The sequence below is a fragment of the Triticum aestivum genome, chromosome 3D (genome assembly GCF_018294505.1).
Source record: "Triticum aestivum cultivar Chinese Spring chromosome 3D, IWGSC CS RefSeq v2.1, whole genome shotgun sequence".
In the NCBI taxonomy this organism is placed as follows: Eukaryota; Viridiplantae; Streptophyta; class Magnoliopsida; order Poales; family Poaceae; genus Triticum; species Triticum aestivum.
The window spans coordinates 108786408-108799977 of NC_057802.1; positions in this window are offsets into that span (position 1 = coordinate 108786408).

Consider the following 13570-nt stretch of genomic DNA (forward strand, 5'->3'; position numbering starts at 1 on the left):
CTCATGCACTCTAATATTATAATCGGAGGAGATGGCATGGGGGTTTGGATTGAACTGCAAAAATGCATTCTCCCATCCATATGTCTTCCGAAAACCTAGTTTTCTCTCTACTACCAATTTGGAATCTATAACAACTTAAAAATATTTTCTTAAACTCCAATAGACCTTGCCAGAAATGTGATTCTTCAGGGTTAGAGCTCACCTGGCCAAGGTTCTTATGAGCCAAATACTTTTTAGTTAGTAGATTGTGGCACAAACCATTAGTATAAAAAAGTTTCTACAACCACTTAGATATGTGGGCACGTGATAGAATGTGTAGGTAACGATGGCCAGATCTTTCACTATGATGTTAAATTAATAATTATCTTCTCTTGTCCTACTCATAACCTCCAATATATAATCTCCATCCGTGTATGGGGATACACGAATAAAGATAATGACCCATCAGATCAACTCGTACGTGTCGATGTAACGATCAATCATATGTCGTTGGTAAATTTCCTCATGGAAAATCATAGAAAATACACACGGCCTGGTAACCATAGACTTGGGAGTTTTGTTGCATTTCTTCATAAACTCTCAAAAATACATCTTTACAATGGTCATAGCCTGGCCATTTAATAGCCAACTTATGTTCCTTTCAGGAAAAAAATTAACAGGGGAAAGGTTTCCCCTCAATCAACTGATCATTGGTGTGTGCCGATCGCCTTCCTAGTCATCTGAAGAAGATGAATTTGATTTGTAAGAACAATTTGAACCTTGTAATTTTTGAATTTGGGCCTTGTAATGCTGGAATTTGAACCTTGTAATATTACTGGTATTTGTGATATAGCGTAATTGGATGTTTAATTTGGTTATGCAATCATGTCCTTATAAGTATATATATTGTTGTTCTGTAGACAGAGCATAGATGTTGTGTAGACTGGGCAAATCACATCGCATACAGATTAAACTATGGAACCCGTCAGTGATTGTTTCATCAATCGCTAACAATTGTTTACCACCAACAGTTTGCCCACAACACACACAACTTGTTTGGAGCAATTGTCTGTGTTATTATCGGCTTTCCGCACACTTTTGATTACTGACCTGCTTGTTGCGTATCACACACATCTTGTTAAGACGAACCGTTTCTATTGTGTTGGCTAATCGTAAACAGTTCATCCGAGTGGACTGTATGCCATATATCAGTTAGAAGAATAGGTTTAGGGTTTTCTGTGGGGCAAAGCCTCTCCACGTCCTTCTATATATAATGACCAGCACATACAAGTTACATACATACAAAATACGTGTACATGTCATGCTAGACCTATTTAACACTCCCCCTCAATCTGAACTTCTACTCAGTACAAGGTTTAGATTGGTACTAAAACGGTCTAGCATCCGTCGAGTGGCTGGTTTGGTGAACACATCAGCCAACTGATCATTTGAAGAAATGAACCTGACCTCAAGCGCTCCAGAGGCAACACGCTCACGCACAAAATGGAAATTGATCTCAATGTGCTTGGTGCGTGCATGGAAAACTGGGTTGGCAGTCAAGTACGTGGCTCCTAAATTATCACACCATAGAACGGGGACACGCTGCCGTGAAACACCAAGCTCATTGAGTAGTGACTCTAGCCAAATGGCTTCAGCAGCTCCATTTGCCAACGCTTTGTACTCGGCCTCTGTACTGGACGCGACACTGTCGGCTGTTTCTTAGAACTCCAGGAAATGAGGTTCGGTCCAACAAAGATGGCAAAGCCTCCTGTGGATCGGCGATCGTCAAGGCACCCTGCCTAATCTGCATCAGTAAAAATACTAATGCTAGTGGAAACAACTTTCCGAAACTTCAGTCCTGTGTGCAATGTTCCTTTGACATAGCGCAGAATACGCTTAACTGCTTCCCAATGAACATCAGTGGGCTGTGAAAGGAACTGGCATAGCTTGTTCACTGCAAACGAAATATCTGGATGAGTGAGTGTTAAGTACTGTAGTCCACCAACCACACTGCAATACCGGAAAGAACCCGCGGTACTGAGGGGTTGTCCAGACACTCGTGCAAGCTGATCCGATGTAGACAACAGTGTGGAAGTGGGCTTACAATTCTCCATACTCACACGGTGTAAAAGATCCAAAGCATACTTTCGTTGAGTTAATGTCAGCCCCCCTGGATTGTACGACGCTTCCAAACCGAGAAAATACTCCAACGGCCCAAGGTCCTTGATAGGAAAACTGGCCGCAAGGGAGTGAACAAGGCCATCAACAACTCTTTGAGAGGATCTGACAATGACAATATCATCCACATAGACAAGCATATAGATCCGAACGTCACGGTGGAGAAAGAAAAACAGAGACGTGTCTGCTTTGGAGGAGCGAAAACCCAGTTCAAGAAGACGTGCACTGAGCCGAGCATACCACGCACAAGGAGACTGTTTGAGACCATAGAGAGCCTGCTGCAGCTTGCACACATGTGAGGGATACCGGGCATCCTCAAACCCAGGCGGCTGCTGCATATAAACATCCTCAGAAAGGTAACCATGAAGAAATGCATTACTGACATCAATCTGCCGAAGGCTCCATCCTCGAGACACAGCAAGAGAGAGAACCAGTCGAACGGTAGTTGGTTTGACAACTGGACTGAACGTGTCGCCATAGCCAATGCCAAGCTGCTGGGTGAAACCACGAGCTACCAGTCGTGCCTTATATTTGTCAACAGAACCATCCTGTCGATGCTTGGTCTTGAAGATCCACTTACTCCCCACAACGTTAACCCCTGGCGGACGAGGCACAAGAACCCATGTCTTGGTGCGATGAAGAGCAACAAGCTCATCAAGCATCGTTGCACGCCAGGCAGTCTCACGGAGAGCATCGTGATGGGAAATAGGCATCGCATGAAACGCGCGCCGGCGAGGATCATAGCGCACGGTCCCGTTAGTCGGAACGAGCGCACACCTGGTATGATAGCGGGTGCGCGTGACCATCGTGTGACCTGGAACAGCCGGAGGCGTCGCGGTCAAGGGGGGAGGAGTACCCTCGACAAAAGGCGGTGCGGGCTGTTCGACTGGCGTCGACGGAGCATCATCTGCCTGCACCTGGGTGGAGGATGGGCCAGCATCTGCCTGCACCTGGGCGGAGGTTGGGCTGGGCGAGGCGTCCCGAGCGGCGCTAGGCGAGGGCGCCGTCGAGGGGACGGGTGAGCGGGTCACAGGAGGCGTGCATGCGCCATGCACGTCGATCACGTCGTCGGTCGCGTGGGGTGGAGAAGCATCACGCGCGACCTGAGGTTCCTCCACAACGGGAAAACTGCCTAAAACAGGCGAGTGGGTAGACAAATAGGACAAGTCATATTTGCGCAAATTGTCACCCGTAGCCGGTTCATTGGAAGGGAAAGAGAGCACATCAGCCAATGTGGAAACATCTACGATGACGCTAGGAGTGGAGTAGGGAAAAACAGACTCGTCAAAAACGACATCAAGAGAGATATATATACGCCCCGTGGAACGATCCAAGCACGTGTATCCCTTATGCATCTGGCTATACCCTAAAAACACGCACATGGTGGAGCGGAAAGCTAGCTTGTGTTCATTATATTTGCGCAAACTAGGCTAGCAGGCACAACCAAACATGCGAAGGAAAGTGTAATCGGGTTGCAGCTTGAGGAGATAATACAGGGGCGTATCTTGTTGTAGAAGTGTGGGCATGCCTTTAATGAGATAACACGCAGCAAGGAATGCCTCATCCCAGAAACGCAATGGGAGAGAAGAGTGAGCCAGCAAGGCAAGACCTGTTTCTACAAGATGACGGTGTTTGCGTTCAGCAACCCCATTTTGCTCAGATGTATGTGGGCAGGACACACGGTGAGAGATCCCAGTGTGCTGAAAATAACAGTGCAATTTGTGATACTCGCCACCCCAGTCCGACTGAACGACTATGATTTTAGTGTGAAGAAGACGCTCAACATGAGTCTGAAAAGCGTAAAACACTTGCTCAGCATCAGACTTGTGCTTGAGGAGATATATCCAACAAAAACGAGTGTAATCATCGACAAAGCTAACATATTACTTATAACCTCTAGAGGAGGCAATAGCAGGCCCCCAAACGTTAGAATGAATCAACTCAAGAGGCATTGTGGAGACACGATGAGATAAATTATATGGCAATCGTCGACTCTTAGCATGCTGACAAGCATCACAAACTGAAGTCCGACTTTCAGAAGAACACACTAAATCATTATTTTTGACAATGTTTCGAACGAAATTATTTGAGGGATGACCGAGACGCTGGTGCCACCGGGACGGGGTGATCTTGACGCCGAGAGACGCTTGGCGAGTGGAGGAAGATGATGCACGACTAAGAGGGATGGGGTAGAGGCCGCCATGACTTAAACCATGAAGAAGAATTTTCTTCGTGAACTTGTCCTTAACAAGGAAAAAGAAACGATGAAATTCCACAAAAACATCATGTCGGTGACAAGACGATAAAGAAAAAGGAGATGTTGATTAATATGTGGATGACGAAGAATATTTCTTAAACAAAGAGATGAACCGGCTAAAGTGGAATGACAAATATGCGAAATAGACAAACCTGCACCATTGGCCACTTGCACTTGATCCTTCCCGCCATAGCGCTCGTGGAAGTGTAGACGTTCAAGAAGACTCGTCAGGTGGTCCGTTGCTCCGGAGTCCATGATCCAGTGCGGCGGCTCATGCGCGGAGGAGGAAGAGGACACGGAGTTGGCGACGCGGTGATCATGATCATAGCGGCTGCGACAGCTGTCCGCCTCATGCCCCCAGCTTTTGCAGATTTGGCACCTGGGGTGCCAGCGCTGGTTGCGACCATTGCCGCCCCCATTTCCTCCGCCATTGCGGCCATTGCCACCACCATTGTCGTTGCCGCTGTTGCGGCCTAGGGCGCCGCCACCCTGGCCTTGGCTGTAGCCACCCGACCCTTGTTGGGAGGAACCGCCGGCAGGGCGACCGCCACTCGGGCGTCCAGAGTCATATGCGCGGCCCGGGTTGGTGTTGTAGACCGGTCGCGACGCAGTGTTGGCGGAGGAGTGCCAATCCTCGACATCCGATTGCTGCTACTGTAAAGCCTCATAGTGAAGAACACTTGAGTAAAACACGGGAAATGTGATAGGCATGCCCGCAAAGTTCATCGAAGCAGCGATGGGGTTGAACGCTGAGCCGAGCCTGGTCAGCATGTAGTCGATGATATCATCATCGTGAAGAGGAGATCCGGCGGCGGCCATGGCGTCAGCGAGCGCCTTGACCTTCTGCATGTACTCGGCGGTGGGCTTGTCTTCCTTCCTCAGCGCCTGGATCTAGCGTCGGAGATTACGAACCCTGGCACTGTTCTCCACGACGAACATGGTGTGCACGGCTGCCCAGGCAGCGGCAACCGTCTTGCAGCCGATCAGCTGCGAGGAGATCTCCACGTGCATTGAACCGAGGAGATGCCCGAGGACCTTCTAATCAAGAGTCCACCACTGCTCGTACTCGGGGTTGGACACGATCCGAGCGGCATCGCCGGTGCCTGTCGTCACGGTCGGGGCCGGCGCCTTTGCCGAGCCATCGAGGAAACCGTGGAGGCATACGCCGGTGAAGTTGGGGAGGGTGAGCGCCCTCCACAGCATGAAGTTGCTGCAATCCAGAGAGACCGCTGTCGGTGTCAAAACCGGCGGATCTCGGGTAGGGGGTCCCGAACTGTGCGTCTAAGGTTGATGGTAACAGGAGACGGGGGACACGATGTTTACCCAGGTTCGGGCCCTCTCGATGGAGGTAATACCCTACTTCCTGCTTGATTGATCTTGATGAATATGAGGATTACAAGAGTTGATCTACCACGAGATCGTAATGGCTAAACCCTAGAAGTCTAGCATGTATGATTATGATTATCTCTACAGACTAAACCCTCCGGTTTATATAGACACCGGAAGGGCCTAGAGTTGTACAGAGTCGGTTTACAGAGGAAGGAATCTTCATATCCGAATGCCAAGCTTGCCATCCACGCAAAGGAGAGTCCTATCCGGACACGGGAGGAAGTCTTCTATCTTGTATCTTCATGGCCCATCAGTCCGGCCCACGTCACATAGCCCGGTCGCCCGGGGACCCCTTAGTCCAGGACTCCCTCAGTAGCCCCTGAACCAGGCTTCAATGACGATGTGTCCGGCACGCAGATTGTCTTCGACATTGCAAGGCGGGTTCCTCCTCCGAATACTTCAAAGTAATCCTCGAACACAGAAAACGTGTCCAGCTCTGCAAAACAAACTCCACATACAACCGCGAAGAGTATAATATTTAACAAGTCCCATCTACTGGTATCCTTTGTAGTGAGGCGCCATGTCTCTGCACGGTCATTATTTCGAATCGTTTTCCAGCCTCCCGCTCCGTGTTTCGAGGTGCGGTTTCCATTGGCATGTCTTGTCGAAGCAGAGATCGTGTTCCCTTATCACGGGATCCTCATTAATATGGGCGTGGGTAATCCAACCGTGTTCGTTGGCTATCCCTTGGGAATAGGTGAGCTTTAAGGCCCGTGAGTAGGCGTTCGATATTCCTTCGACTTTATAAAGGGGCACATATCCGTCTTTCTCCCCCCGCGTCTACCTCTTCCTCAACCTTCCCAACCCCAGGCTCCAACGCCCAGGATTCGATTTCTTCCATTGTTACCAGGCCCTCTAGTTATGTACGGATCCATCTCCCCAGGTAGGTGGGCAGCCTCCTTGGTCACCAAGGAGGATATTGCGAAGCTTCGAAAGGCGAGGTACCTGACTGCGGAAATCCCCCACAGGCTCCCTACTAAAGGGCAGGCCATCCCCACACCAAAATCTGGCGAGAGGGTTGTATTCATCTCCCACTTCCTCCGCGGGCTAGGGTTTGCTCTTCACCCCTTTGTTCGCGGCCTCATGTTCTATTATGGGCTAGATTTTCATGATCTAGCTCCGGACTCTTTTCTTCACATATGGCGTTCATCGTCGTGTGCGAAGCCTTTCTCCGCATCCCCCCACACTTTGGTCTATGGCTCAAGACTTTTAATGTGAAGCCGGAGGTAGTTAACAAGGAACAAGCGGAGTGCGGCGGTTCTATGGTGAGCAAGCTTGCCAATACTACCTGGCCAAAAGGTACCTTAGCGGAAGCCTCCAACTTATGGCAGCAAGAGTGGTTCTATATCACCGAACCCCGCGTCACTAAATGGGCCGCCGCACTGGTGTTCTGATCTGGCCCTCCATTGCGGCTCGCATCATGGATAAATAAGGGGCTAGACTGGGGATCAGCTGATGAAGTACAGACGCTGCAAAGTCGTACCCAGAGTATCCTCAAAAGGGATGTTGGTCTTATCAACGTGATCCAAGTGATGCTAGTCCGCCGGATCCTCCCGTGCGAGCGACGACCTCTCCGTATGTGGGAGTTTAATCCAGAAGGACCGCGGACCCTTCAGCAATTCTTCGGCACAACACACGAAGGGATGTGGAAACTATTCTTCAAGACTCGAAAGCAGTGGCCGGACACATCAGAGGACGTCGATCTCGACTGCAACCATCCGGATACTTCGGTAAGCACCCAATTTCTGACCGCAACTCGGTTGATTATCCCATAGCGATGTACTGAGAGTTTTATCTTTGACCAGGGCTGGATAAAGAAGGTAGAACGGATTAGGTGTTCAACTCCACTTCCTGAAGACTCGGCCGATCCTATGTTGACGAGGATGCTGGTCCCGGCGCCGTATCAAGTGCCAGCGCAAGAGGGAAAGAAGAGGAGCGAAGAGGCCGAAAGCGGCCTCCGCTCTGCAGGTATGTCGGACACTATGTCCGGGGAGGCTGAAGCTTCGTCTTCGAAAGACGAAGGGGAAGGAGAAGGTGATATCCCTTCCCCTCATGGGAGGAAAAGGACTGCATCCGAAGACTTGGAGGTGGAAGCGCCCAAGATAGGGAAGGTATCCCTTCCATATGGCTCCGGTTCCGAAGCCGATGTCGTCGCAAGGCACCACTCTAGGGAGAAGCCCCTTTCCGAATCGTAAGTGAACAAGGATGCTCCATACATATCCCGTTCTTTTCGGGTTGCAGGGGTAACATTTAAACTATATGCTTGTAGTTCGACCCACAGTCCACCCCGACAGTCCTCCTCATCAGGGGACTTAACTCTTGGAATGATGGAAAGCGAGATGCCTTCTCATGCTTCCTCGCCTCTTAGGGTGGACGACTTCAAGGTGTCATCTCGGAGAATCTCCCCTGACCATCAAGCGGCATGGGGGACGATGAAAACAACGCCCGAGGGTGGTACTTCGATCATCAAGGGTCCAGGGGGCGCAACCCCTATGGGGGCCAGTAATGAAGGCTCCGAACTATCCGGCTTACGGCCGAAGACGACTCCAGGGTCAAGCAGGCGTACCCCTTTGAAGGGAGTGCATATTCCCGCAACAGACTCCAGGAATCCGAAGGTGCCGGATACTCTGATGGGTACATTACAAAGTGTGTCCATCTCAGAGGAACATCGTACCTTAATGGGTACGATAGTTGAAAGGGTTCTGTCCGCGAGAAGCGGATTGAATGAAGCTTTCATGAGCCTGTTGAGAGGCTTCGAGGTATGCAATGTAATAGCTTAACTATTTTTTCATGCACAATGCACCTGTGTATAGATAGTAGCCCCTGATGCTCTAGTCGGCTTCCACAGGGAGGCGATCAGAGGATCAAAAAGATATGCTCAGGAAATAACCTAATTAATTTGAACACAGGCTGTTACGTCCATGGCGACCGCCCAAGCTATGGAAGTTGCAGATGTAAAGTAGAAACTTGAGTTAGCGGATGAAGACCTCACTCTTATTAACAGGCGGCTCGATGAGGCACAAGGTATGTGTTGGGGCAGCTTGTTTATGCATGTATACTAGTATGAGCACGAGGCTGAAAATCATATACTGTGACATGCATAACTGTAGATGGTGCTGCCGCGGTTGAGACCCTTCGGGCTGAACTTGCCCGGGCCAAGGAGCAGACCAGAGTGAGCGACGTAGCTGCCAAGAAGGCGTATGCGGATTTAAAGGCCGAACATGCCACTCAACGCCAATGCCAGGAGAGAATATCTACCATGGAGTGGGAGCTGAAGGATGCCACTAGAAGATGCAAATCCCTCGAGGAGGATAACAAAGCCAAGGCAGTGAAACTCGACAAAGCCTTACTAGAGGCGAAAGAAGCGCGATCCGAATATAGAGCGGCTCGAGAGGAGATCCGACAGGCTGGGGAGATAGCGGCTGGTAAGCCCTTTCTTTACAAACTAAGTTTGGCGACCCACAGTATGCTCAGCTTAACCAAATGTGGAGTTCTCCGGACGCGTTCTTGGATCTGCCGAAGAGTGTTTTCGATGCGGCGCAGTTCTTCCAAGCACAGGAAGGACGTGCTACAGAGAGGCTTTTTTGGTCGCAATTCAGCATGGCAAGGCGTCCGGCACTGCTGAATGAACAGATGGCCTAGTGGGCCGAGCTACACAAGATGTCTGGAGCTGCCATTAAGGATGTCGTGGTTCGGCTATGGCCAGCCGAACCCGTTCCGAGCAGCTATTTTGGTTTGGTGCAGCGGCTTGCCGATGCAGTGCCACGTATTGACGCTGTCAAATGGTCGGTGTGCATAGAAGGTGCCCGGATGGCCTTCGCCCGTGTAAAGATCTACTGGGCAAAGATGAAGGCCACCGATGTTGCAACCAAGGGTCCGCCTGGAGGCAAGGACCATCGCACGCAGGAGCATTATTTGGAGGACGTCCTAGAGGGCGCCTGCTTGATAGAGAATCAGTGCTCGAAGGATATTATATTTGAATAAATGTACCAAAATTGTGAAAACAATATTATGATACGTTAAAGCTGTGTTATATACATTTGCCATTATTTCCTCCTGTGCGGCCGTTTCTTATAACCTGAAAGTTTGCCAGTCGTCGGCTTCGGCCCCCTCGCATATAATACGGGGGTGTTCGGAATAGCACCTGATCACTCTTAATCCAACGTCTTGGTCCAGAATGGAGGTGTCAGTGCGGCGAACTAGGCAATCGGACTATAGGGCTTTAACACCTTCACTTAGCCATAGGAGTTTTACGGTAGGTCTACGATGTAGCCCCTGGTATGTACGCAGTTATCCGAATACGGTTGCGTTACATAGGTGACCAGAAAAACGGTCCTTCGTGTAATACGGAAGAAATTGCAAAAGATTCTGATAAGTCACCGAGTGGTTGACCAGCTCTCGCCGCATCATGACAGTCAGTTTTCGGCTTTCTCTACTAAGGTGTTTGACCAGGCGAACTGGAAACACAATCGTAGTAATTCTCCCTTTACTACCCTAGCCGATAAGACGGAACGTAGGGTAGCAAGCATAGGAGCCGGGCAACCCAACTATTGACCAAAGACATGATTCGGAGCTGATGCATGTAATGCCAAACTCGTGACTCCGAAGTATGCTATAGAGCTATTCGGACTTTTTTGGCAACCCACATGTTGCCGTATCAAGCCTCTGGCGATTTGTGCCAAGGTGTCTGCGTGAAACAACCAATGAAGCAAGGTGCGCTTGTATGCAGAAAAGCAAATACTGAGGATTATGTTCACTAAAATCTGATTGATACGCCGAACGTAATCTTACAGATTATGACACCACCACCCTGGCCATTTTATGTGCCAGGGGTCAAGGGCTGAGGAAAAAAAAGGCTTTGTACAGGTTTCAAATAGAGTTTTTTGTCTACAAAAAATCTTTTGGACCTCCTGTCGCACGTCTACGCCGCCTGTGCCTCCACAAAAAGGCTTCCTTAGAGGGAACAGTCCCTGGCTATTTGTAGGAAAACTGGGCTCATAAAGAGTCCTTTCAGGTCCATAGGACGGACAGGTATTGATTCACCTGTGGAAAAAAGGTAAAAAAAAGTTAGAAAAAGGAGAAAAGGCTAAAGTCCGGACGAACCGCTTTGTAGGCCTGTCCGTATTATGCCTCTGCAGATTACCAAGGTATTTTGAGTGCATAATTATGTATGCGCGGTGCAAGGTCCGCGGGTGCAAGAGGCGAACGACGGAGGTGGAGCTGCTAATCCAGCTCCAAAATTGACTGGTCCTGTGTAGTAGAGGCTGGCGGTTTAATGACCGATGAGGTATGCGGCTTGAGGAGGCCGCTTTGTACTTCGGCTGTGATTGCCGCAGTGTGCCCCTCAGTGCGGAGGGAGCATTCCTTGTTTCCGTTGACCGTTATGGTGCCGCGTGGACCGGGCATCTTAAGCTTGAGATAGGCGTAGTTTGGGACCGCATTGAAACGAGCAAAAGCGGTCCGCCCGAGCAGTGCGTGGTAGCCAATGCGGAATGGGACAATATCGAAGATCAGGTCTTAGCGTCGGAAGTTTTCCGGTGAACCGAAGACGACTTCCAGTGAGATTGAGCCTGTGCCGTGGGCTTCTATGCCGGCTATTACTCCCTTGAAGGTGATACGTCCATTTTGCATCATGCTTTTATATCGATATTTATTGCATTATGGGATGTTATTACACGTTATGCCACAATACTTATGCCTATTCTCTCTTATTTTACAAGGTTTACATGAAGAGGGAGAATGCCGGCAGCTGGAATTCTGGGCTGGAAAAGGAGCAAATATTAGAGACCTATTCTGCACAGCTCCAAAAGTCCTGAAACTTCACCGAAGTCATTTTTGGAATTTATAAAAAATATTGAGCGAAGAAAATACCAGAGGGGGCCCACACCCTGGCCACGAGGGTGGGGGCGCGCCCTACCCCCTGGGCGCGCCCCCTGCCTCGTGGCCCCCCTGGCAGGTCTTTTACCCTGGAAAAAAATCATAAGCAAGCTTTCGGGAAGAAACTCCGCCGCCACGAGGCGGAACCTTGGCAGAACCAATCTAGGGCTTCGGCAGAGCTGTTCTGCCAGGGAAACTTCCCTCCGGGAGGGGGAAATTATCAGCATCGTCATCACGAACGACCCTCTCATCGGGAGGGGGTCAATCTTCATCAACATCTTCACCAGCACCATCTCCTCTCAAACCCTAGTTCATCTCTTGTATCCAATCTTTGTATCCAAACCTCAGATTGGTACCTGTAGGTTGCTAGTAGTGTTGATTACTCCTTGTAGTTAATGCTAGTTGGTTTATTTGGTGGAAGATCATATGTTCAGATCCGATATGCATATTAATACCCCTGTGATTATGAACATGAATATGATTTGTGAGTAGTTACGTTTGTTCCTGAGGACATGGGAGAAGTCTTGCTATAAGTAGTCATGTGAATTTGATATTCGTTTGATATTTTGATGAGATGTATGTTGTCTTTCCTCTAGTGGTGTTATATGAACATCGACTACATGACACTTCACCATTGTTTGGGCCTAGAGGAAGGTGATACGTCTCCAACATATCTATAATTTTTTATTGTTCCATGCTATATTATATTCTGTTTTGGACATTATTGGTCTTTATTATACACTTTTATATTATTTTTGGGACTAACCTATTAACCGGATGCCCAGCCCAGAATTGCTATTTTTTTGCCTATTTCAGAGTTTCGCAGAAAAAGAATATCAAACGGAGTCCAAACAGAATGAAACCTTCAGGAACGTGATTTTCGGAACGAACGTGATCCAGAGGACTTGGACCTTACGGCAAGACATCAACCAGGAAGGCACGAGGTAGGGGGGTGCGCTTACCCCTCCTGGGCGCGCCCTCCACCCTCATGGGCCCCACGTTGCTCCACCGACGTACTTCTTCCTCCTATATATACCTACGTACCCCCAAACTACCAGATACGGAGCCAAAAACCTAATTCCACCGCCGCAACCTTCTGTACCCGTGAAATCCCATCTTGGGGCCTTTTCCGGAGCTCCGCCGAAGGGGGCATCGATCACGGAGGGCTTCTACATCAACACCATAGCCTCTCCGATGATGTGTGAGTAGTTTACCTCAAACCTTCGGGTCCATAGTTATTAGCTAGATGGCTTCTTCTCTCTTTTTGGATCTCAATACAATGTTCTCCCCCTCTCTTGTGGAGATCTATTCGATGTAATCTTCTTTTGCGGTGTGTTTGTTGAGACCGATGAATTGTGGGTTTATGATCAAGTTTATCTATGAACAATATTTGAATCTTCTCTAAATTCTTTTATGTATGATTGGTTATCTTTGCAAGTCTCTTCGAATTATCAGTTTGGTTTGGCCTACTAGATTGATCTTTCTTGCAATGGGAGAAGTGCTTAGCTTTGGGTTCAATCTTGCGGTGTCCTTTCCCAGTGACAGTAGGGGCAGCAAGGCACGTATTGTATTGTTGCCATCGAGGATAACAAGATGGGGTTTATATCATATTGCATGAGTTTATCCCTCTACATCATGTCATCTTGCTTAAAGCGTTACTCTGTTCTTATGAACTTAATACTCTAGATGCATGCTGGATAGCGGTCGATGTGTGGAGTAATAGTAGTAGATCCAGGCAGGAGTCGGTCTACTTGTCTCAGACGTGATGCCTATATACATGATCATACCTAGATATTCTCATAACTATGCTCAATTCTGTCAATTGCTCAACAGTAATTTGTTCACCCACCGTAATACTTATGCTCTCGAGAGAAGCCACTAGTGAAACCT